Source organism: Leucoraja erinacea, chromosome 5 (genome assembly GCF_028641065.1).
Source record: "Leucoraja erinacea ecotype New England chromosome 5, Leri_hhj_1, whole genome shotgun sequence".
NCBI lineage: Eukaryota > Metazoa > Chordata > Chondrichthyes > Rajiformes > Rajidae > Leucoraja > Leucoraja erinaceus.
The window spans coordinates 6484116-6508560 of record NC_073381.1 but is presented as its reverse complement, the minus strand read 5'-3'; the positions used below and the strand labels follow the sequence as shown (position 1 = coordinate 6508560).

General features: G+C 44.8%; 1 non-coding gene across 1 annotated transcript; it reads right to left on the bottom strand.

Annotated features, from left to right (window-relative positions):
• Nucleotides 1-21671: 21671 nt before the first annotated feature.
• LOC129697724 (5S ribosomal RNA) lies at nt 21672-21790 on the bottom strand. The gene has a single exon (XR_008723568.1). It is a non-coding gene; the product is annotated as a 5S ribosomal RNA (ribosomal RNA).
• Nucleotides 21791-24445: the final 2655 nt, after the last annotated feature.

Here is a 24445-nt window from a genome sequence, read left to right as displayed (position 1 = left end):
TTAACCTACAAACCTGTATGTCCTGGGAGTGCGGGAGGAAACCAAAGATCTCTGAGAAATCCCACGCAGGTCAAGGGGGGAATGTACAAACTCCATGCAGACAGCGCCCTTATTCGGGATAGAACCCGGGACTCCGATGTTGCATTCGCTGTGTACAATGGGTGACGTTTCACCGTGTTGGAGTACGTCAGCGGGCCAGGCAGCATCTCTGGAGAACATGGGTTCTCTGAAGCTCCAGTACTTTGTGTCTGACCTGCGTATCTATGCGCCTATCTAAAGCTCCCCTTTGAGAATTTATTGCACAAACCCAGTGATTTCTCCTCTGTTTCATCCTCCATTCTCTGCGTCAGCACAAAGCTTTTTTGGGTATTTCTTTTGACAATTCCCTCCTCATGCAGTATTTATCGTGTATATTTATATCCATGTTGCTATTTGGACTCTGGGCTGTTTGCAAGTATAGTCTGCAATAAAGTCAATGTTCAACGGCAAGTCATCTGCTTTCATTTCAGTCATGTTTCAGTGGTCATCAGTTGCTTGGATAGAGTAGATGTGGATCTATCTACCTCGGCCTTAAAAAATATCCATTGACTTAGCCACAGCGACCTTCTGTGGCAATGAATTCCACAGATTCACCACCCTCTGACCAAAGAAATTCCTCTCCATCTCCTTCCAAATGGAATGTCCTTTAATTCCGTGTCTATGACCTCTAGTCCTAGACTCACCCACTGGTGGAAACATCCTCTCCACATCCATTCCAGCCTTTCACTATTCTGTATGTATCAATGAGGCTCTCCCCTCATTCTTCTAAACTCCAGCGAGTACAGGCCCAGTGCCGACAAGCGCTCATCATAGGTTAATGCACAAGTCAGTGTAAGAGGTCACCAAAGAAGAGCTGGAGGATAATCCTCAACTCACTCGGTAATTCAAAGATTGAATCTATGAAAGCCAATGTGAGACAAACTGCAGGCAGCATCATCGATTGATTGAACTGATCAATGCAGCAGGGAAGTGGCTCCTTTGGTCCACCGAGTCCAAAACCCACCATCGATCACTCGTGTACACCAATATAATGCAGAAACAAAGAACTGGAGATAACCATATAACATAACCATATAACAATTACAGCACGGAAACAGGCCATCTCGGCCCTACAAGTCCATGCCGAACAAATTTTGTTCCCCTTAGTCCCACCTGCCTGCACTCGTACCATAACCCTCCATTCCCTTCTCATCCATATGCCTATCCAATTTATATTTAAATGAAACCAATGAACCTGCCTCCACCACTTCCACTGGAAGCTCATTCCACACCGCCACCACTCTCTGCGTAAAGAAGTTCCCCCTCATATTACCCCTAAACTTCTGTCCCTTAATTCTGAAGTCATGTCCTCTTGTTTGAATCTTCCCTATTCTCAAAGGGAAAAGCTTGTCCACATCAACTCTGTCTATCCCTCTCATCATTTTAAAGACCTCTATCAGGTCCCCCCTTAACCTTCTGCGCTCCAGAGAATAAAGACCTAACTTATTCAACCTATCTCTGTAACTTAGTTGTTGAAACCCAGGCAACATTCTAGTAAATCTCCTCTGTACTCTCTCTATTTTGTTGACATCCTTCCTATAATTTGGCGACCAGAATTGTACACCATACTCCAGATTTGGTCTCACCAATGCCTTGTACAATTTTAACATTACATCCCAATGTTGGTTTACACCAAATAGAAACATAAAGTACTGGAGTAACTCAGCGGGTCAGGCAGCATCTGTGGAGAACACGGATAGGTGACGTTTCACAGAGTGCTGGAGCAACTCAGCGGGTCAGGCAGCATTTCTGGAGAACATGGATAGGTGACGTTTCACAGAGTGCTGGAGTAACTCAGCGGGTCAGGCAGCATCTCTGGAGAACATGGATAGGACCCTTTAGAGTTCAATTTGAAGAAGTGCCATAAGTTCATTAGTTCTATGAGCAGAATTAGGCCATTTGGCCAATTAAGTCTACTCCACCACTCAATCATGGCTGATCTATCTTTCCCTCTCAACCCCATTCTCCTGCCTTCTCCTCATAACCCTTGACACCCATACTAATTGAGTCCTGCCCCAAGACGTCACCTATCCATGGTCTCCCGAGATGCTGCTTGATCTGCTTGATCTACTCCAGTACTTTGTGTCCTGTTCTGTAAACCAGCACTTGCAGCTTCTTGTTTCTGCAATCCGAAGAAGAGTCTGACCTCTCTCTCCATCCCTCCCCCACCAAGGTTGTAACCAGCTTCAAAACAAGTCTGAAGAAGGGTTTTGGCCCGAAACGTTGCCTATTTCCTTCCCTCCATAGATGCTACCTCACCCACTGAGTTTCTCTGCATTTTTGTCTACCTTCGATTTTCCAGCATCTGCAGGTCCTTCATAAACTCAGTCGTCTTGTTGAGTTTCATTGTCTGAATCTCGTTTTCACTGAGCCCACAGCCAGTGGGCTAGTCTCTTTTACCATCGTTATTTTTTTGCATATCCTACATTCTGTGGAATTCTCTGCCTCAGAGGGCGGTGGAGGCAGTTTCTCTGTATGTTTGCAAGAGAGAGCTAGATAGAGTTCTTAAAAATAGTGGAGTCAGGGGATATGGGGAGAAGGCAGGGACGGGGTACTGATTGGGGATGATCAGCCATGATCACATTGAATGGCGGTGCTGGCTCGAAGGGCCAAATGGCCTACTCCTGCACCTATTGTCTATTGTCTATTCATTTGTTCTATATCTCTCCATAACTCTTCCCTGACTCAGTCTAAAGAAGGGTCTCGACCCGAAATGTCACCTATTCCTGCCTCACCCGCTGAGTTACTCCAGTTTTTGTCTCTATCTTCGGTGTAAACCAGCATCTGTAGTTCCTTCTGCACCAAACTTTCATTTGTCTGTTTTCCTCCACAGATGCTGTTTGATGCATTAAGTTTGTCCAGCAGTCTGTGTTTTGCTAAAGATTTATACATTGGTAGTCTCCTGTGATTCAGAATCAGATTCAGATTCAGATTCAACTTTAATTGTCATTGTCAGTGTACAGTACAGAGACAACGAAATGCATTTAGCATCTCCCTCTATTATCCATGAGAAGTGCTTTGCCTAGATTAAAACATGTCATCAGTGATTACTAAAATGCATGCGGGCAGAAAGGCCAAATAAAATGAATAGTACAAAGATTGGTTAAGACAGTAATCTGTTGATTAAGTTGCTTCTTAAATGATTTGACAAAAGATAGATCAGGACAGCAAGGGGTCTTTGGTATAAATGCAAGTTTTTTACTCTAGTTTAGTTTAGAGATACAGCGCGGAAACAAGCACTTCAGCCCATCGAGTCCGGACCGACCAGCAATCCCCGCACGCTAACACTATCCTACACATACACACTAGGGAAAACTAGGACCAGCACTAGAACACTGGTTTATACTCTCTAGAATTTAGAAGATTGAGAGGGGATCTTATAGAAACTTACAAAATTCTTAAGGGGTTGGACAGGCTAGATGCAGGAAAATTGTTCCCGATGTTGGGGAAGTCCAGGACAAGGGGTCACAGCTTAAGGATAAGGGGGAAATCCTTTAAAACCGAGATGAGAAGAACTTTTTTCACACAGAGAGTGGTGAATCTCTGGAACTCTCTGCCACAGAGGGTACTTGAGGCCAGTTCATTGGCTATATTTAAGAGGGAGTTAGATGTGGCCCTTGTGGCTAAGGGGATCAGAGGGTATGGAGAGAAGGCAGGTACGGGATACTGAGTTGGATGATCAGCCATGGTCATATTGAATGGCGGTGCAGGCTCGAAGGGCCGAATGGCCTACACCTGCACCTAATTTCTATGTTTCTATGTTTCTATGGTACACAAGTGGGTTCATAAATAATAGGGTGGTACGGTGGCGCAGCGGTGGAGTAGCTGCCTCTCAGAGCCAGAGACACAGGTTCAATCCTGACTGCAGGTGCTTGTCTGTACGGGGTTTGTACATTCCCCTGATGACCTGCATGGATTTTCCCCAGGAAGCTCCCATTTCCTCCCACACTTCAAAGACCTACGGGTTAGTAGGTTAATTGGCTTGGGGAATATTGTCAATTGTCCCGAGTGTGTGTGAGGTAGTGTTAGGGTGTGGGGATGGCTGGTGGGTCGAAGGGTCTGTTTCCGCGCTGTATCTCTAAACTAAACTAAACTAAATCCAGAAGAAACTCCGTCTACCTTTTCTCCCCTTGTGACTGAAGAAGATAAGTTTGAAAATTAATGATAGCAATTAAAAATAAAAGATGCGATGCAAAAACCTAAAAGATAACAGTTCAAACAAAGTAAAATGTGGAAAGAAACAAGTGAATTAATGAAACCAAAGCTACATAATTCATTATCTGTGCCAAGAACAGCAGGAAGTTGTTTGACTGCACATCACACACTGTCACATTAATATAAAGTTGCTTTTAATGAAATGCCACAACTTTGTCACAATGCCTGGAGATTGATACCAAAAAGCTTTTATAGTTTTTGGATCAATTTAAAACAAGTACACACAGTCCCACTTCATCTGACAAGGCAGACATTTAATTTACTAATTTGAAAGTGGAATCAAATGTTGTTGAACGAACCTGAGCACTGCTGGAAATTAGACTATCCTCTGTTCAAGGTTTGTTGTGCTGTAGACAATTAAGGGCCTGTCCTACTTACGCGATTTTTTTCGGCGACTTGCCGGCACCCGTCATAGTCGCAGCAGGTTGCCTGAAAATGTTCAACACATTGAAAATCCAGCGGCGAGCAGAAAAAGGTACGACTCTTTGGGCGACTACTCACCACCAAACAGGCGTCACCCCGTGACATGTCGCCTGTATGGTCGTGAGCATTGCAAACCAAACAGATGTCCAACGCTGTATGGAATAGATAGGGTGAATGTTAGTTAGTTTAGTTTATTGTCACTTGTACCGAGGTACAGTGAAAAGCTTTTGCAGAGTGCTAACCAGTCAGCGGAAAGGCAACACATGGTTACAATCGAGCCATTCACAGGATAAAGGAAATAATATGAATAAGGTTTAGTGCAAGATAAGCCAGTGAAGACCAAACCAGCTAGTCCGAGGGTCCAAGGTTCAGTTTAGTTTATTTTCATGTGTGCTGATGTACAGTGAAATCTTTTATTGTGTGCTATCCTGTCAGTCTTCTTGTTGCATTTGGTCAACCTGTTCTATTTGATCTATTAGTTTGCACATGTCAGATTGATTGCATTAGTCGAAACAGGATGGACCACATGAAGATTGCAACCTCCCACCCTATCCAGTCAGTGGAAAGACAATACACGATTACAATAAAGCCATCCACAATGAATAACTTGAATAATGTTTAATGCAAGATAAAAACCAGTAAAGTCCGATCAAAGATAGTCCGTGGGTCAACAATGATATATATAGTAGTTCAGGACTGCTCTCTAATTGGAGGAGGATGGTTCAGTTGTCTGATAACAGCTGGGAAGAAACTATCCCTGAATCTGGAGGTGTGCATTTTCACACTTCTGTACCTTTTGCCTGATGGGAGAGGGGAGGAGAGGCAGTGACCGGGATGCGACTTGTCTTTGATAATGCCACTGGCCTTGTCGAGGAATAAATGCAATCAACAGAGTCATTTGGGTGATGGTCTGGGCTGCTTCCACAATTCGCTGCAATTTCGAAGGCCACTCATCCTTGAACATTAGGCTTCAGATGGAGCCAGTAGTATAACTGAAGGACTGTCCTCTCTCAGATATTCAGTGCTAGCAATTTGAAATAAATGTCCCCCAATGGGGCTTTTCAATCTGGAAAGGAACCTTCTAGATAATGCTCTAATCATGACACATAAAATGACAAATGGTCTGTAAAAGGTTAATCTGAAATTTAAATTAAATTATAATCGGAGGAAGGGATGGCAGAGTCAAACTAATCTTTTGTTTAACATTTAAAAGTCACTTGGACAGGTACATGGATAGGAAAGTTTTAGAGTGATATGGGCCAAATGCAGACAGATGGGACTTGTTTAGATGGGGCATCTTGATCGGTATGGATAAGTCGCGGGAAGATGGTTCAACTGCCTGATAACAGCTGGGAAGAAATTCTCCCTGAATCTGAAAGTTAATGCTGGAGTTACTCAGCAGGTCAGGCAGCATCTGTCGAGAAAAATAATTTTGGGTTGAGACGCTTCTTCAGACTTGGGTTTCGGGATGTTTCCATGCTGTATGAAAGTGTAATTTTGAGAAGTGTGTCTATAAATTGTAGCCCCAGAAATAGTGGATGCATTAGTGATAATTAAAAAAAAACTCTTTAGATTCTGGAGTAGTTCCTGAAGATTGGCGGGTAGCAAACGTAACCCCACTTTTTAAAAAGGGAGGGAGAGAGAAAACGGGGAATTACAGACCAGTTAGTCTAACATCGGCAGTGGGGAAAATGCTGGAGTCAGTTATTAAAGATGGGATAGCAGCACATTTGGAAAGTGGTGAAATCATTGGACAAAGTCAGCATGAATTTATGAAAGGTAAATCATGTCTGACGAATCTTATAGAATTTTTCGAGGATGTAACTAGTAGCGTGAATAGGGGAGAACCAGTGGATGTGGTGTATCTGGACTTCCAGAAGGCTTTCGACAAGGTCCCACATAAGAGATTAGTATACAAACTTAAAGCACAAGGCATTGGGGGTTCAGTATTGATGTGGATAGAGAACTGGCTGGCAGACAGGAAGCAAAGAGTAGGAGTAAACTGGTCCTATTCAGAATGGCAGGCAGTGACTAGTGGGGTACCGCAAGGTTCAGTGCTGGGACCCCAGCTATTTACAATATTTATTAATGATTTGGACGAGGGAATTGAATGCAACATCTCCAAGTTTGCGGATGACACTAAGCTGGGGGGCAGTGTTAGCTGTGAAGAGGATGCTAGGAGACTGCAAGGTGACTTGGATAGGCTGGGTGAGTGGGAAAATGCATGGCAGATGCAGTATAATGTGGGTAAATGTGAGGTTATCCACTTTGGTGTTGAAAACAGGAAAGTAGAGTATTATCTGAATGGTGGCCGATTAGGAAAAGGGGAGATGCAACGAGACCTGGGTGTCATGGTACACCAGTCATTGAAAATAGGCATGCAGGTGCAGCAGGCAGTGAAGAAAGCGAATGGTTTGTTAGCATTCATAGCAAAAGGATTTGAGTATAGGAACAGGGTGGTTCTACTGCAGTTGTACAGGGTCTTGGTGAGACCACACCTGGAGTATTGCATACAGTTTTGGTCTCCTAATCTGAGGAAAGACATTCTTGCCATAGAGAAGGTTCACCAGACTGATTCCTGGGATGTCAGGACTTCCATATGAAGAAAGACTGGATAGACTCAGCTTGTACACGCTGGAGTTTAGAAGATTGAGGGGGGATCTTATAGAAACTTACAAAATTCTTAAGGGGTTGGAGAGGCTAGATGCAGGAAGATTGTTTCCGATGTTGGGGAAGTCCAGGACAAGGGGTCACAGTTTAAGGTTAAGGGGGAAATCTTTTAGGACCGAGATGAGGAAAACATTTTTCACACAGAGAGTGTTGAATCTCTGGAATTATCTGCCACAGAAGGTAGTTGAGGCCAGTTCATTGGCTATATTTAAGAGGGAGTTAGATGTGGCCCTTGTGGCTAAAGGGATCAGGGGGTATGGAGAGAAGGCAGGTACAGGATACTGAGTTGGATGATCAGCCATGATCATATTGAATGGCGGTGCAGGCTCGAAGGACCGAATGGCCTACTCCTGCACCTATGTTTCTATGTTTCTATCATATATTCAATAGAACACAGACACAAAAAACTGGAGTAACTCAGCGGGATGGACAGCATCTCTGGATAAAAGGAATAGATGATGTTTCGGGTCGGGACCCTTTTTCAGCATATTGTGCTTTGATAAAATAATAATCTAAGAGATCTGCAGCATAGAAATAGGCCTTTACAAGCCATCTACTCCAAGTCCACTGTGATACCTATCTACATTAATCCCATTTGCCTGCATTAGATCCAGATCTCTTTCCAATCCAAGTACCTATTTAAATATATTTTAAGCATGGTAATGATATCTGCCTCCACTCCGTCTTCTGGCTACTCATTCCACATTTTCACCACACCCTCATTGAAAAAATTCTGCCTCCTTTCAATTTCTCCCCTCGCACCTTAGACCTGTGCCTTCTAGCTTAGTTCAGCATGAACCGGTCTAATTGCTTCGTAATTGTTGCGATAGTCCCAGCTTCAACTACCTCTTCCAGCAGTTTGTTCCATGCACCCACCACCCTTTGTACCAAGAAAGAACAATGAAATTCATATTTCGAGCAGCATAGCAGGTCTGTCAGCATGGAGACATGAGGAAATGCAGATGCTGGTTCACAAAAAAAGACACAAAGTGCTGGAGTAATGCAGCTGGTAGGCAGCATCTCTGGAGAGCATGGAATAGTGAAATTCATGTGATTCTTCAGACTAATTGTGTATGTGTGGAAGTGGGGGGGGGGGGGGGGGGAGCTGGAGGAGAGGCGGGGCAGGACAAATTGTGCCAAGCATTAGGAGGATGCAGGCAAAGGGAGGGGAATGGCTGATAGACAGATGGTTGGACAATGTCCGGAGATGGAAAAAAAAGAGTGAGACAAAAGATTCGGAGAGTTGCTCGTAAAGACAGAGGAAATGTAGGGGGAGGGGAGACATAGATGTGAGTCCAGGTGGGACACAGGAGCGGAGGTAGGAAATGGGGGTGTGGGTGAGAAAAGACCACGGTTTGTTAAAATCAGAGAATTCAATGTTCACAGTTGTAACATTGCTATATGCAGTCAGCGGAAAGACTATACATGATTACAATTAAGCCGTCCACAGTGTACAGATACAGGATAAAGGGACTCGTGTTGAGTGCTAGATACAGTCCAGTAGTGTCCGAATAAATGTAGTCTGACGGTCTCCAATGAAGTAGATGGTAGGTTAAGGACCATTCTCTAGTTGGTGATAGGATGGTTCAGTTGCCTGATAACAGCCGGGAAGAAACTGTCCCTGAATCTGGAGGTGTGCGTTTTCACAGATCTGTACCTCTTGCCTGATGGCTTGCCTCTTTTCACACAGAGAGTGGTGAATCTCTGGAACTCTCTGCCACAGAGGGTAGTTGAGGCCAGTTCATTGGCTATATTTAAGAGGGAGTTAGATGTGGCCCTTGTGGCTAAGGGGATCAGGGGGTATGGAGAGAAGGCAGGTACGGGATACTGAGTTGGATGATCAGCCATGATCATATTGAATGGCGGTGCAGGCTCGAAGTGCCGAATGGCCTACTCCTGCACCTAATTTCTATGTTTCTATGTCTATGTTTCTATGGGAGAGGGGAGAAGAGGGAGTGGCCAGGGTGTGACCCATTGTTGACTGTGCTGCTGGCCTTGCCGAGGCAGCGTGAGTACAAATAGGAATCAACGGAAGGGAGGTTGGTTTGTTTGATGGTCTGGGCTGCGTCCACAATTCGCTGCAGTTTCTGAGGCCACTCACACTCGTACATTACATTCAGTGTAAACCAGCATCTGCAGGCTCTTCTTACACATGATTTACAAAATGTTAGATGAATGCATTTGATTTGTGAAGATTATCGATAATTTCTCTTAATAGAGACATCTTCATAGTCGTACAGCGTGGAAACAGGCTCTTCAGCCCAACTTGCCCATGCCGTCCAGCAGATTCTGTTTGAATTTCTTTCAAAATAGATCATAGAACATACAGCACATACACAATGTCCATGTAGGATGCGATGCTAAGATAAACTAATCTTCTGTACCGACAGGTGATCCTGGACTGGACTCTTGACTCTGGTCTTGTCCATGGGGGGAATGGAGGAGGACAGCCAAAAAAATGTTTTGTGCCTTCCACCACAGTGATGAATGCTGTGGTGGATGTTTATGTTACATGTTGTGTCCTGTTTATGCATTTTATTATTTTGTTAACCCATCTTTATGCTTTGTATGGAACTGATTTTTAAATTATGTGAAGCACTTTGGGGTCAATGAAAATTGACTATAAATGTGCTATATAAATAAACTTATTATTATTATTATTATATTATATCCCTCCATTCCCTGCATATCCATGTGCCTATATCCAGGGCAGCCACGGTGGAGCAGCGGTAGAGCTGCTGCCTTACAGCGCTTACAACGTCGGAGACCCAGGTTCGATCCACACTACGGGTGCTATCCGTACTGAGTTTGAACGTTCTCCCCGGGCTTTCTCCAACACTCCAAAGACGTACAGGTTTGTTGGTTAATCGGCTTTGTGTAAATGTAAAATTGTCCCTCGTGTGCCTAGAATAATGTTAGTGCGCGGGGACCGCTGGCCGCCGAGGGCTCGGTGGGCCGAAGGGCCTGTTTCCGCGCCGTATCTCTGAAACTAGACAAAAACAACATAATAAGCCTCTTAAATATCACTATTGCATCTGCCACCACCACCACCCCTGGCAAAGCGTTCCATGGACCCCATTACTCAATGTAAAAAATATTATCCCGAACATCTCCTTTAAACTTTGCCTTAAAGTAGGGGTTTCCAACCTGGGGTGAATTTGCCCCCAGGGGGTTAATTTCACCTACCCAGGGGTTAAATTTGTTGATTCTGGATCAGTACATATTTTTTCTCATTGACTAACTGTGTTTGGTTCTGGTATACCGGTATCTGTCCATCATTAGTTGTTCATAAATACGTGAAATAACATTGTTTTGTGCTATTAAAGTTGCCAGGGTTAAACGGGATGATAAAGATTTTGGAAATCCCTGCCTTAAAGCTATATACCCTGGGGGAAAAAAAGTCTGCCTTATATGTGCTTGTTTATCCAAATGTTGAATGAGAGAACGGCAAGATGTGAAGGGGAAGAAACAAATAAATAAAAACAAAATGAGTTTGCTCAAAACAAACAATAACGAGTTGATGGAAATAGAGTTGGACATAAACTCCAGGAAGATTGGAACAGCAAGCGACTGAAAAATCTAGAGGGGATCGTGATTTTCAGCATATTCCACCTATTGGGAGATGTTTTATGCCTGGAATGACAAAACAATTTCAAATATAAAGCAGATTAATAATTTGAGAAGATGAAAATACAGATAGATCAAAGTTAGCACCAGGGTGTCTGGGCACAAATAGAAAGTTGCTTGATAAGAAACAGAAAGTTCAGTTTAGTTTAGAGAGAGGCCCTTCAGCCCACCGAGTCCGTGCCGACCAGCGATCCTTGCACACAAACACTACCCCACACACACCAGGCATAATTTACATTCACACCAAGCAAATTATCCTACAAACCTGTACGTCTTTGGAGTGTGAGAGGAAACTGAAGATCTGTGAGAAAACCCATGCAGGCCATGGGGAGAACGTACCAACATATAGAAACATAGAAACATAGAAATTAGGTGCAGGAGTAGGCCATTCGGCCCTTCGAGCCTGCACCGCCATTCAATATGATCATGGTTAATCATCCAACTCAGTATCCCGTACCTGCCTTCTCTCCATACCCTCTGATCCCCTTAGCCACACGGGCCACATCTAACTCCCTCTTAAATATAGCCAATGAACTGGTCGCAACTACCCTCTGTGGAAGAGAGTTCCAGAGATTCACCACTCTCTGTGTGAAAAAAGTTCTTCTCATCTCGGTTTTAAAGGATTTCCCCCTTATCCTTAAGCTGTGACCCCTTGTCCTGGACTTCCTCAAAATCGGGAACAATCTTCCTGCATCTAGCCTGTCCAACCCCTTAAGAATTTTGTAAGTTTCTATAATATCCTCTCTCAATCTCCTAAATTCTAGAGAGTATAAACCAAGTCTATCCAGTCTTTCTTCATAAGACAGTCCTGACATCCCAGGAATCAGTCTGGTGAACCTTCTCTGCACTCCCTCTATGGCAATAATGTCCTTCCTCAGATTTGGAGACCAAAACTGTACGCAATACTCCAGGTGTGGTCTCACCAAGACCCTGTACAACTGCAGTAGAACCTCCCTGCTCCTATACTCAAATCCTTTTGCTATGAAAGCCAACATACCATTCGCTTTCTTTACTGCCTGCTGCACCTGCATGCCTACTTTCAATGACTGGTGTACCATGACACCCAGGTCTCGCTGCATCTCCCCCTTTCCCAATCGGCCACCATTTAGATAATAGTCTGCTTTCCCGTTTTTGCCACCAAAATGGATAACCTCACATTTATTCAAACTCCCTACAGACAGCACCCACCCGTAGTCGGGATAGAACCTGTGTCTCTGGTGCTGTAAGTCAGCAACTCTACCTCTGCACCACCGTGCCACCCACAATCTGTAATCACATATTACATACGCTCCACACTTTTTATACATATTACATACGCTCCACTACAGAAACATTTATTCATATATTCCCTTGTCATGCACAATGCGAATGGCACGATTTAAATCATGTATTTTCTTTCCACTGACTGGTTAGCATGCAACAAAAGCTTTACACTATACCTCCGTATATGTGACAATAAACAAACTCAACCTGAACTGATATCTACAATGCACAGTTCAGCTTAGTTCAGTTTATTTATTGTAACGTTTACCAGCATTTCTATTTCAGCACTCCAAAGACGTCCAGTTTGTAGGTTAATTAGGTGATATCATTGTAAGATTGTTCGTAGTGTGTGTAGATCATGTTAATGTGCAGGGATCGCTGGTCAACAAGGTCTTGGCGAGCGGAAGGGTCTGTTTCTGCACTATATCTCTAAACTAAACTTATCTGCTTCTGTGGCTAGCACAGAAAAAGTCACCCGAGTTGTGGACCTTCTTGGATGTTAGGAATGATGATGCATGCCATTTGCTTTAATCTTTCATTTTGTTGGGCTCAGCATTTTTTTTTCTTGTATCAAGCCACACTGATATCTCAAGTTCAATACCTGGCACTTGAAGCAAACAGCCAGTTAGTAAACAGCTACTCTCAATAATTCAGCTTGGGCCAGAAATTGAACATGCATTTAAGAAGCTGAGATCATTCGATTCGATACAAAAATGTTTCAAAACTCCTTAAAAGGGGGTCACGGTGATGCAGTGGTAGAGGTATGGCTCTGCACACTAACACATTCGGCCCATCGAGTCTACTCCGCCATTCAATCATGGCTGATCTCTGCCTCTTAATCCCATTTTCCTGCCTTCTACTTGTAACCCTTGACACACATTCTAATCATTAATTTGTCTATCTCTGCCATAACAATATCCACTGACTTGGCCTCCTGAGCCCCCTGTGGCAATGAGTTCCACAGGTTCACCACCCTCTGACTAAAGAAGTTCCTCCTCACCCCCATTCTAAAAAGAGCGCCCTTTAATTCTGAGTCCATGACCTCTGGTCCTAGACTCTCCCACCGGTGGAAACATCCTTTCCACATCCACTCTATCTATGCCTTTCATTATTCTGTAAGTTTCAATGAGGATGTCTTTGTCTTTGATGCCTGCAAATGAAAACGTCAGGATTTCCACGCATCACCTGTCAACGTCAATGGCTATGTCAAGCATATCATAAGATATGGAAGCTGGAAACCTTTCTGGCACCTTATGCCTGCTCTGCCACTCAATACGATAAGGTCAAGTCTTTTTCCATGCATCGCCTCACTGCTCTAACACCATATCACTTGATTATTTTCATATTTTTTAAAGTTACTACATGGAAGCAGGCCCTTCAACCCACTGATTCCTCACCGACTATTGATCACTTGTTCTCACTTAGTTCTATGCTATTCCACTTCCCCATTCACTCCTCGCGCAATCTACAAACCCTCCAGGTCTTTGTGATGAGGGAGGAAACTGAGGCACCCGGAGGAAACTCACGTAGTCACGGGGAGAAGGTACAAACTCCACATAGACAGCACCCAAGCTCATCATCAAACCCGGGTCCCTGGTACAATGAGGCAGTAGCTCTACCCACTGCGCCACTGTGTTGTTCATTAATATCTAAAAGTAAATTGATCTCTGCGTTGGATGTACTCAACAAGAGTGGATAGACAGGATAGACAGGGGGTAGGTAATTTTAAGGAGAGTCAGCATGGTTTTGTACATGGGAGGTCATGTCTCACTGACTTTTTTGAAGAAGTAACAAAAAATGTTGATAGGGGCAGAGCTGTAAACATATATTGTATATGGACATCAGCAAGGTCCTGTGCTTTCCTAGGCCTCCATCATCTACCTAGGGGATTCCCACTCAGGTTCCTGACCTCCCAGTACTTCAAGTAACCCTTGCTTTCCCTCTCTCGCCATCACCTTCCCCCGTCCCAGTTCCCTGTCTAGTCTCCGACAGCATTTTATCTCTTGTTTGCTTTGTTCTTACCTTCTCACAACTAACAACGATCTATTCTACATTTTCCTTGATCTCAACTCCCGTTGTCCTGTTTTCACACCTTACACTTCCTTATCTAGGTACCGCCCACTCTTCTGACATCAATCTGACAGGGGTTAATGTTTATTTATTATTTTATTTATTATTTACTTATGTTTTTTGGTTACTTCATACATATTACTTGTATGTGTACATCAGTTGTATGTATATATATATATATATATATATATATATATATATATATATATGTCTGTATGCATCTCTAAAAATTGTCTAGGGTATTATTATAATTAATTAATTAATTATTAAATATGGAAGAAGGGTTTAGGGAGAAGGGGTGAGATTAAATAAGTTATTCTTCTTCTCACTCCTTTTCGAGCTTGTAAAGAAAAAGTGTTGGACTTTTAAATTTTGCTTTATGCTTTTCATTGCTTTGCAAATATTGCCTGGAATGTCCAATTGTTTGATTACTATATTTTGTTGTTGTTATTTATTCCTATTTATGTCTTTACTTGTTCGGAACAAATAAACAAATAAACAAATAAATAAATAAATACATAAATAAATAAATAAATAGATAAATAGATAAATAAATAAATTAATGAATCTGAAAAAGGGTCTCGACTCGAAACGCCACCCATTCCTTCTCTCCAGAGATGCTGCCTGTCCCGCTGAGTTACTCCAGCATTTTGTGTCTATCAGGCATTTGATAAGGTTCTGCATGGTAGACTGCTCTTGAAGGTTAGATCGTAAAGGATCCAAGGAGAGATAGGTGAATGGACAGAAAATTGGCTCCATGGAAGGAAGCAGAGGGTGATGGTGGAAAGTTGCTTCTCGATCACGAGGCCTTTGACTAGTGGTGTGCCTCAGGGTTCGGTGTTGGCCCGTTGCCGTTTGTGGTTTAGTCACAAACGTGTTGATGAGAACGTACATGGCAAGATGAGAAAAAATTGCAGGTGACATGAAAGTGGCAAGCATCGTAGATAGTAGATATTGTCGTAGATATTATCAAACATTGCAGCAGGATCTTGATCAGTTGAGCTGAGGGATGGTTAATTGTTCAATCCAGATGAGTGCATGGTGTTGTATTTTGGGAAGTCTAACCAGGGCAGGGCCAACACGGTGAATGGAGCGGCTCTGGGGAGAGTTGAGGAGCAGAGGGATCATGGTACGCAGGTCCATCGTTTCTTCAATGTGGTGTCGCAGGTAGATAGGGTAACCAACAAGGTCTTCGGCACATTGGCTTTCATCAGTCAGAGTATTGGGTAGAGAGGTTGGGAGGTCATGTTGTAGATGTCCAAGGCATTGGCGATACCACATTTAGAGCATTGTGTTCAGTTCTGGACACCGTGTTGTAGGAAGGATGTTGTTAAGCTGGAAAGGTGCAGAGAAGATCTATGAGAATGTTGCTCGGACATAGGGCTTGAGCTATAGGGAAAGGTTGAGCAGGCTGGGACTCTATTCCTTGGAAAGCAGGAGGATGAGGTGAGTGGGCATATGGAAGGAACTGCCAGAGGAGATAGTGGAGGCAGGGACTATCTGAATGCTTAAAAGACATTTGGACAGAAACATGGATAGGACAGGTTTAGAGGGATATGGACCAAGCACAGGCAAGTGGTACTAGTGTAGATAGAAACATAGAAACATAGAAATTAGGTGCAGGAGTAGGCCATTCGGGCCTGCACCACCATTCAATATGATCATGGCTGATCATCCAACTCAGTATCCCGTACCTGCCTTCTCTCCATACCCTCTGATCCCCTTAGCCACAAGGGCCACATCTAACTCCCTCTTAAATATAGCCAATGAACTGGCCTCGACTACTCTCTGCGGCAGAGAGTTCCAGAGATTCACCACTCTCTATGTGAAAAAGTTCTTCTCATCTCGGTTTTAAAGGATTTCCTCCTTATCCTTAAGCTGTGACCCCTTGTCCTGGACTTCCCCAACATCGGGAACAATCTTCCTGCATCTAGCCTGTCCAACCCCTTAAGAATTTTGTAAGTTTCTATAAGATCCCCTCTCAATCTCCTAAATTCTAGAGAGTATAAACCAAGTCTATCCAGTCTTTCTTCATAAGACAGTCCTGACATCCCAGGAATCAGTCTGATGAACCTTCTCTGCACTCCCTCTATGGCAATAATGTCCTTCCTCAGATTTGGAGACCAAAACTGTATGCAATACTCCAGGTGTGGTCTCACCAAGACCCCGTACAACTGCAGTAGAACCTCCCTGCTCCTATACTCAAATCCTTTTGCAATGAAAGCTAACATACCATTCGCTTTCTTCACTGCCTGCTGCACCAGATGGGGCATGTTGCCCGGTGTGGGCAAGTAGAGCCTAAGGACCTGTTTCCAGGCTGTATCACTCCATGACTCTACGACTCTGTAAGTGGTCCACCACTATCTTCTAGATGGACATTTTCAATGACACATTGGTTGTCTGCTTACATAGGCATTTAATTTCATTTGCCAATTATATCTCAGGTCTTGTAGGTTTGAAATGTTTATGAATGTGCTGCAGTCCTCCACAGTATTGGCCACTCCCTCTCCATTAGGCCTCATCAGCAGGTTTAGAAATGGCTATTTGTTTCCAGTCTAAATCGTTCGTGTAAATTGTGAAGCGTAGCAATCTCAGCATTGATCCTTGTCAAGCAGCAGCTCCCATCTTTCACAGTGTATAGACGTCCTTTATTCCAGCTTTCTGCCTTCTGTCTTGAAGCCAGCTTGCAATCCATTCTACTAGTCTCCTCTTGAATCTCATATGCTGAGAGAATGGAGCAGCTGGACTTGTACACTCTGGAGTTTAGAAGGATGAGAGGGCATCTCATTGAAACATATAAGATTGTTAAGAAGGTACACAAAATTGCTGGAGAAACTCAGCGGGTGCAGCAGCATCTATGGAGCAAAGGAAATAGGCGACGTCCAGCATCTGCAGTTCCTTCTTGAAAGTGTTCAAGATTGTTAAGAGTTTGGACACACTAGAGGACACGATGTTCGGGGAGTCCAGAACATGGGGGCCACAGTTTAAGAATAAGGAGTAAGTCATTTAGGACGGAGACGAGGAAATACTTTTTCTCACAGAGAGTGGTGAGTGTGGAATTCGCTGCCTCAGAGGGCGGTGGAGGCAGGTTCTCTGGATGCTTTCAAGAGAGAGCTAGAGAGGGCTCTTAAAAATAGTGCAGTCAGGGAATATGGGGAGAAGGCAGGAACTGGGTACTGATTGGGGATGATCAGCCATGATCACATTGAATGGGGGTGCTGTTCGAAGGGTCGAATGGCCTACTCCTGCACCTATTGTCTATTGTCTATTGAATCCACATTCTCTTAAGGGCCTGTGCAACTTGGCTATTTTCGGCGATTACCAGCATTATAGACTGACGTATCAGATCACCGTAAAATTTGCGGTGTGATGAGTTATTTTGATGCACGGTGTTTCCTCAAGTGTCGCAACATTTTTTTTGTTGCCGCTGGATTTTGAAATGTTCAGAATCTTACATCAGACAATGATACCGGCAGTCGCCGATAAAATCGCCAACTGGGACAGGCCCTTTATTTTGTTTAATAGAAAGGAACTGCAGATACCAGTCTACACCAATGACAGACACAACTGATAGGCACGGTGTACTGTAACTCAGCGGGTCAGTCTGAAGAATGGTACTGACCCAAAAACGTCACCTATCCCTTTTCTGCGGAGATGGACACAAAAAGCTGGAGTAACTCAGCGGGTCAGGCAGCATCTCTGGAGAAAAGGAATAGGGGATGTATGCCCTTGGACATGACCATGCAGGGGCTACAAACACCAAGGAAGGCAAATAGTCTGTCATAGAGTCATAGAGTGATACCACGTGGAAACAGGCTCTTTGGCCCAACTTGCCCACCGACCAACATGTCCTGTCTACACGAGTGGCACCTGCCCGCATTTGGTCCATATCCCTCCAAACCTGTCCTATCCATGTACCTGTCTTAAACGGTTGTCTATTGTCTATTGTCTATTGACCAGTGATCACCCAGTGCACCTACACTATCCTACATTTATAATTACAAATTATAATCTTTACCAAAGCCAATTAGCCTACAAACCTGTATGTCTTTGGAGTGTGGAAGGAAACCGGAGGACCCGGCCAAAACCCACGCAGGTCACGGGGAGAAAGCACAGTCTCCGTACAGGCAGTCGCAGGCATCGCCGCCAGCAATGGAAGGGAAGTTGGTTTGTGTGATGGACTGGGCTATGTCAACAACTTACTGCAATTTTGTTTTACTTCTTTCACAAACCGTTAGTTGGCTGTTGTTCACTTTGTCTTCTGTACAAAACTAATTCAATCTTATGAGAGAAAACCAAAATTGTAGCACACGTGACATCCATCATTTTCACAGGAGGTTTCAAAGGGCTTTGCAACAAATGAATTGCTGTACGGTTGAAGTATGGCTTCTGCTGCGATGTGCTGTAGTTAAATGCTTCAACAAATCTGTGCACTATGAAACCAAGCAAATGGCTTTGGGTAAATGACCAATTCATGCCTGATTCACTGGTGGAACCACTGTTGCATAAGCTCCATGATAGCTCAGTCAAATGCACATCATTATGAATTATGGGCCTTTTATCTGTCCTTCCCTTGTTTGTTTGGTTCTGTCCTTCCTCCCCACGTGCTGTGCAAGCGGAAAATTGTTTTATAATTTGTTGCTGATTAGAGATACAGCGTGGAAACAGACCCTTCAGCCCACCGAGTTCACACTAACCAGCAATTCCCACACACCAACACTATCCTTCACACACTCGGGCCAATTTACATTCATACCAAGCCAACTAACCTACAAACCTGTACGTCTTTGGAGTGTTGGAGGAAACCAAAGATCTCGGAGAAAACGCACAGAAGGTACAAACTCCGTACCAAGACAGCACCCGTGGTCAGGTTTGAACCCGGGTCTCTGGCGCCATATGACAGCAACTCTACCGCAGCGCCACCGTGCCCCCTGCTCTCCCAATGGAAATGGAAGAAAATGACCTGCTGGGAAGATTTGTGTGAGGGAAGAAATCTCCTGATATTCATTCAGAGAAGCAACCTGGTTTGGCGCTGAGAAACGGACTTCAGACTTACCATGAGAGGGAGTAGCCTAGAGGTGCAGCTGATAGCTCTCAGGCGCTGTGAGGCAACAGCTCTATGTTCTAGCCGACCACAGGCACTGCCTGTGTGGAGTTTGCACCTTCTCCCTGTGACCATGTGGGTTTCCTCCTGGTGCTCCAGTTTCATCCCACATCCCCACAAACGTGCAAGTGTTTATGTTAATTGGCCTACGCAAAATCACCGATCCTGTGCAGGACGGCACGGTGGCGCAGAGGTAGAGTTGCTGCCTTACAGAGACACAGGTTCGATCCTGGCCATGGATCTGTGTGGATTCTGGGGCTGTAAGGCAGCAACTCCACCACTGCAACACTGTGCGCTCTCCATTCCCTCCATATTCCTCCATTCCCTGCAAATCTACATGTCTATCTAGATAATGCCCCTGTCCCACTTAGGAAACCTGAACGGAAACCTCTGGAGACTTTGCGCCCCACCCAAGGTTTCCGTGCGGTTCCCGGAGGTTGCAGGTGGTTGCCGGAGGTTGCAGGTAGTGGAAGCAGGTAGGGAGACTGACAAATACCTCCGGGAACCTCCGGGAACCGCACGGAAACCTTGAGTGGGGCACAAAGTCTCCAGAGGTTTCCGTTCAGGTTTCCTAAGTGGGACAGGGGCATTAAAGTGAGCATGACTATCGTATCCCCCATCATCGCAACCCCTGGCACTGAGTTCCAGGCATCCACCACCCTCTATAAAGTAATGTAAAACTGTCAGCACGTTCCAGGTGCCCACAACTCTATTAAAAAAAAAATTGTTTTAACATCTCCTTTAAACTTTATCTCACTCACCTTAGAGTGTTTGACCTCCAATAGTTGACACATCCATCCGGGGAGAAAGGTTCTGACTATCAACTTCACCAACACCTCTCCCAATTCTATGCACTGCTATCAGGTCTCCTATCAACCTCCATAGAGCAGAGTGGTATCAATCAGTTTAATTTGGAGACACACCACGGAAACAGGCCCTTCGGCCCGCCGAGCCCACGTCGACCTGCGATCCCCGCTCATTAAAGGGACCGCCAGCATCAGATCATTGTCGCCAAAATATTTTGAACATTTCGAAATCCGGCAGCGACGAAAAAAACGTTGCGACACTTGAAAAAACACCGCGCGTCATACGGCATCGCGCCACGTCACCGTTGCATCACGTCGCATCACGCCGCAAATTTTTTGGTGACCTGATACATCGGTCTATGATGCCGGCAGTTGACAAAAGAATCGGCCAAGTGGGACAGGCCCTTAACAGTAGTGGCAATTTACAATCATACCAAACCAGAAGGGTTTCGGCCCGAAACGTTTCTGTCTCCTTCGCTCCATAGATGCTGCTGCACCCGCTGAGTTTCTACAGCATTTATGTGTACCTTCAATTAGCCTACAAACCGGTACGTCTTTGTGGGGTGGGAGGAAACCGTTTTGGTTGATCTCGGAGAAAACCCACGCAGGTCACGGGGATAACGTACAAAGTCCGTACTGACAGCACCCGTAGTCAGGATTGAACCGGGGTCTCTGGTGCTGTGAGGCAGCAACTCTACCTCTGTGCCACCGTGCTGCCTGTTTCCATCAGGTCTTCGTTCAACCTCTGCAGTAGGAAGCAGGCACAAACTGGTGGGGTAACTCAGCGGGACAGGCAGCAGCTCTGGAGAGAAGGAGTAGGTGACGTTTCGGGTTGACACCCTTCTTCAGACACTCGGTAGACCGGAGTCCTATCAAACTCATCCTTCAGGGCGCCGTATGACTGAGCCTCAACAACACTCTGTGGGAGAGAGCTACAAAGATTTCCAATCCTTCATGAAAAGATAGGTCTCTTCGTCTGTGACTTAAATGGATAATCCCTCATGGTGGACATTTCCTCGTGCTTCAGGATTACCGAGCTTTACAAAACAAACTCTGTCAATCCCTCTTGGAGCTTTGTTTGTTGTTTCAATGGACTGCGGCTCATGTTTAAGACCAAGATGTTTGTCATTTGTCTGCTGGTGACTATTTACCCGGATAGGGTAACAGAGGGAACAATAACACAAGGAGTTATTCGAGCTAACACCGCCATTCATTGTAATCATAGTTGATCATCCACAATCATCACCCCTATCCTGCCTTCTCCCCAAATCCCTTGATTCCGTTAGCCTGAAGAGCTCTCTCTTTTTGAATGCATTCAGTGAGTCGGCCTCCATTGCCCTCTGAGGCAGAAAGTTCCACAAATTCACAACTCTCTGGGTGAAAAGGTTTTTCCTCATCTCAGTTCTTTTTTTTTTAGACTACGGCACCTGGTATTTCCAGGCGGTCTCCCATCCAAGTAGTAACCAGGCCTGAGCCTGCTTAGCTTCCAAGATCAGACGGGATCGGGCGTGTTCAGGCTAGTATGGCCGTAGGCTCCTCATTTCAGTTCTAAATGGGTCAGTAACTCAACGGGTCAGGCAGCAACTGTGGAGGGAATGGACAGGCGATGTTTTTGGCCAGGACCCTTCTTCATACTGATTACAGTTGGGGAGAGAGAACTAACTGCAAAAGAGGTGGAGGTAGGACAAAATCCTGCAAGGCGGTTTCAGGTCATAGAGTCATTGTCATAGGGCCTTAGTCCATAGAAAGCTGTGGAAGTCAAGTCAATGGATATTTTTTAAGGCATTGATTGATAAATTCTTAATTAGTAAGGGTGTCAGGGATTACGAGGAGAAGGCAGGAGAATGGGGTTGAGAGGGAAAGATAGATCAGCCATGGTTGAATGTCGAGTACACCTGATGGGCTGAATGGCCTAATTCTGCTCCTATAGCATGAACTTATGAACTTACAGCATGCAAACAGGCTCCTTTGGCCCAACTTGGCCACACCGATAAACATGCCCCATCTACACTAGTCCAACTTGGCCCATAGTTCTCCAAACCCGCCTTATCCATGTACCAGTGAGGGGGTTGGATTGGCAGATGGGTGGGGTAAGTGACAAAGACTGGAGATGAAAGGAGACAATAATTACAGCAGGATCTTGATCAGTTGGGCAAGTGGGCTGAAGAATAGTTCATGGAGTTCAATGTGGATAAGTGTGAGGTGTTGCATTTTGGCAAGTCAAACCAGGGCAGGACATGCACTCCAGCATATGGTCCCCAACTACTCAACCTCTCTGGATAGCTCAGACCCTCTAGTCCTGGCAACATGATGAAGTGATTTGAGAGGTTGATCATGGAGCAAATCAACTCTTACCTCGACAAAAACCTGGACCCACTGCAGTTCGCTTACTGCCACAATAGATCAACGGTGGATGCGATCTCGCTGGCCCTCCACTCCGCTCTGGACCATTTGGACAACAAAAACTCATATGTCAGGCTGTTATTCATCGTTTACAGCTCGGCATTTAACACAATCATCCCCTCCAAGCTGGTTACCAAACTCGCAGAACTAGGTCTCTGCGCATCCCTCTGCAATTGGATCCTCGACTTCCTCATTCACAGACCACAGTCTGTTCGTATTGGTGGAAATGTGTCAGCCTCGATAACAATCAGCACGGGAGCACCTCAAGGCTGCGTGCTCAGCCCCCTGCTGTACTCACTCTATACTCATGACTGCGTAGCCAGTCACAGTGCGAACTCCATCATCAAGTTCGCTGACGACACCACTGTTGTGGGACGTATCACTGATGGGGATGAGTCAGAGTACAGAAGAGAGATCGAGCAACTGTCCATATGGTGCCAGCGCAATAACCTGGCCCTCAACACCAGCAAAACCAAGGAACTGATTGTGGACTTTGGAAGGAGTAGGAGGGGGACCCACAGCCCCATTTATATCAACGGGTCGATGGTTGAAAGGGTCAAGAGCTTCAAATTCCTGGGCGTGCACATCTCTGAAGATCTCTCCTGGTCCGAGAACACTAATGCAATTATCAAGAAAGCTCATCAGCGCCTCTACTTCCTGAGAAGATTACGGAGAGTCGGTTTGTCAAGGAAGACTCTCTCTAACTTCTACAGGTGCACAGTAGAGAGCATGCTGACCGGTTGCATCATGGTTTGGTTCGGCAATTTGAGCGCCCTGGAGAGGAAAAGACTACAAAAAGTAGTAAACACTGCCCAGTCCATCATCGGCTCTGACCTTCCTTCCATCGAGGGGATTTATCGCAGTCGCTGCCTCAAAAAGGCTGGCAGCATCATCAAAGACCCACACCATCCTGGCCACACACTCATCTCCCTGCTACCTTCAGGTAGAAGGTACAGGAGCCTGAAGACTGCAACAACCAGGTTCAGATATAGCTACTTCCCCACAGCCATCAGGCTATTAAACCTGGCTCGGCCAAAACTCTGATTATTAATAACCCATTTTCTGTTATTTGCACTTTATCAGTTTATTTATTCATGTGTGTATATATTTATATTATGGTATATGGACACACTTATCTGTTTTGTAGTAAATGCCTACTATGTTCTGTGTGCTGAAGCAAAGCAAGAATTTAATTGTCCTATACAGGGACACATGACAATAGACTCACTTGACTTGACTTGACTTGACATCCTCGTGAATCTTCTCTGTACCCTTTCCAGCTTGACAACATCTTTGCTATAACACGGTGCCCAGAACTGAACACAATACTCTAGATGCTGCCGCACCAATGTCTTAGACTACTGCAACATGACCTCCCAACCTCAATGCTCAATACCCTCACTGATGAAGGCCAATATGCCAAAAACTGTTTTGATCACCCTATCTACCTGCGACTCCACCTCAAGAAACCATGCACCTGCACTCCTAGATCCCTCTGCTCTACAACACTCCCCAGAGCCCTACCCTTTACCATGTGGGTCCATGTCAGACATCCCAAAATGTGACACCTCACATTTTTCTGTTACATTTCTGATTTACTCCAGCTTTTTCTATGTCTATCTACGGCGTAAATCAGCATTTGCATTCCCGTCTTATACATTTGAAGTATTGCATTCAATTTTGGTCACTCAGCTATAGGAAATACGTTGTTAAGCTGGAAAGTACAAATATTAACAAGGCTGTTGCCAGGACATGAGAGGGCTGAGCTATAGGGAGAGGTTCGGCA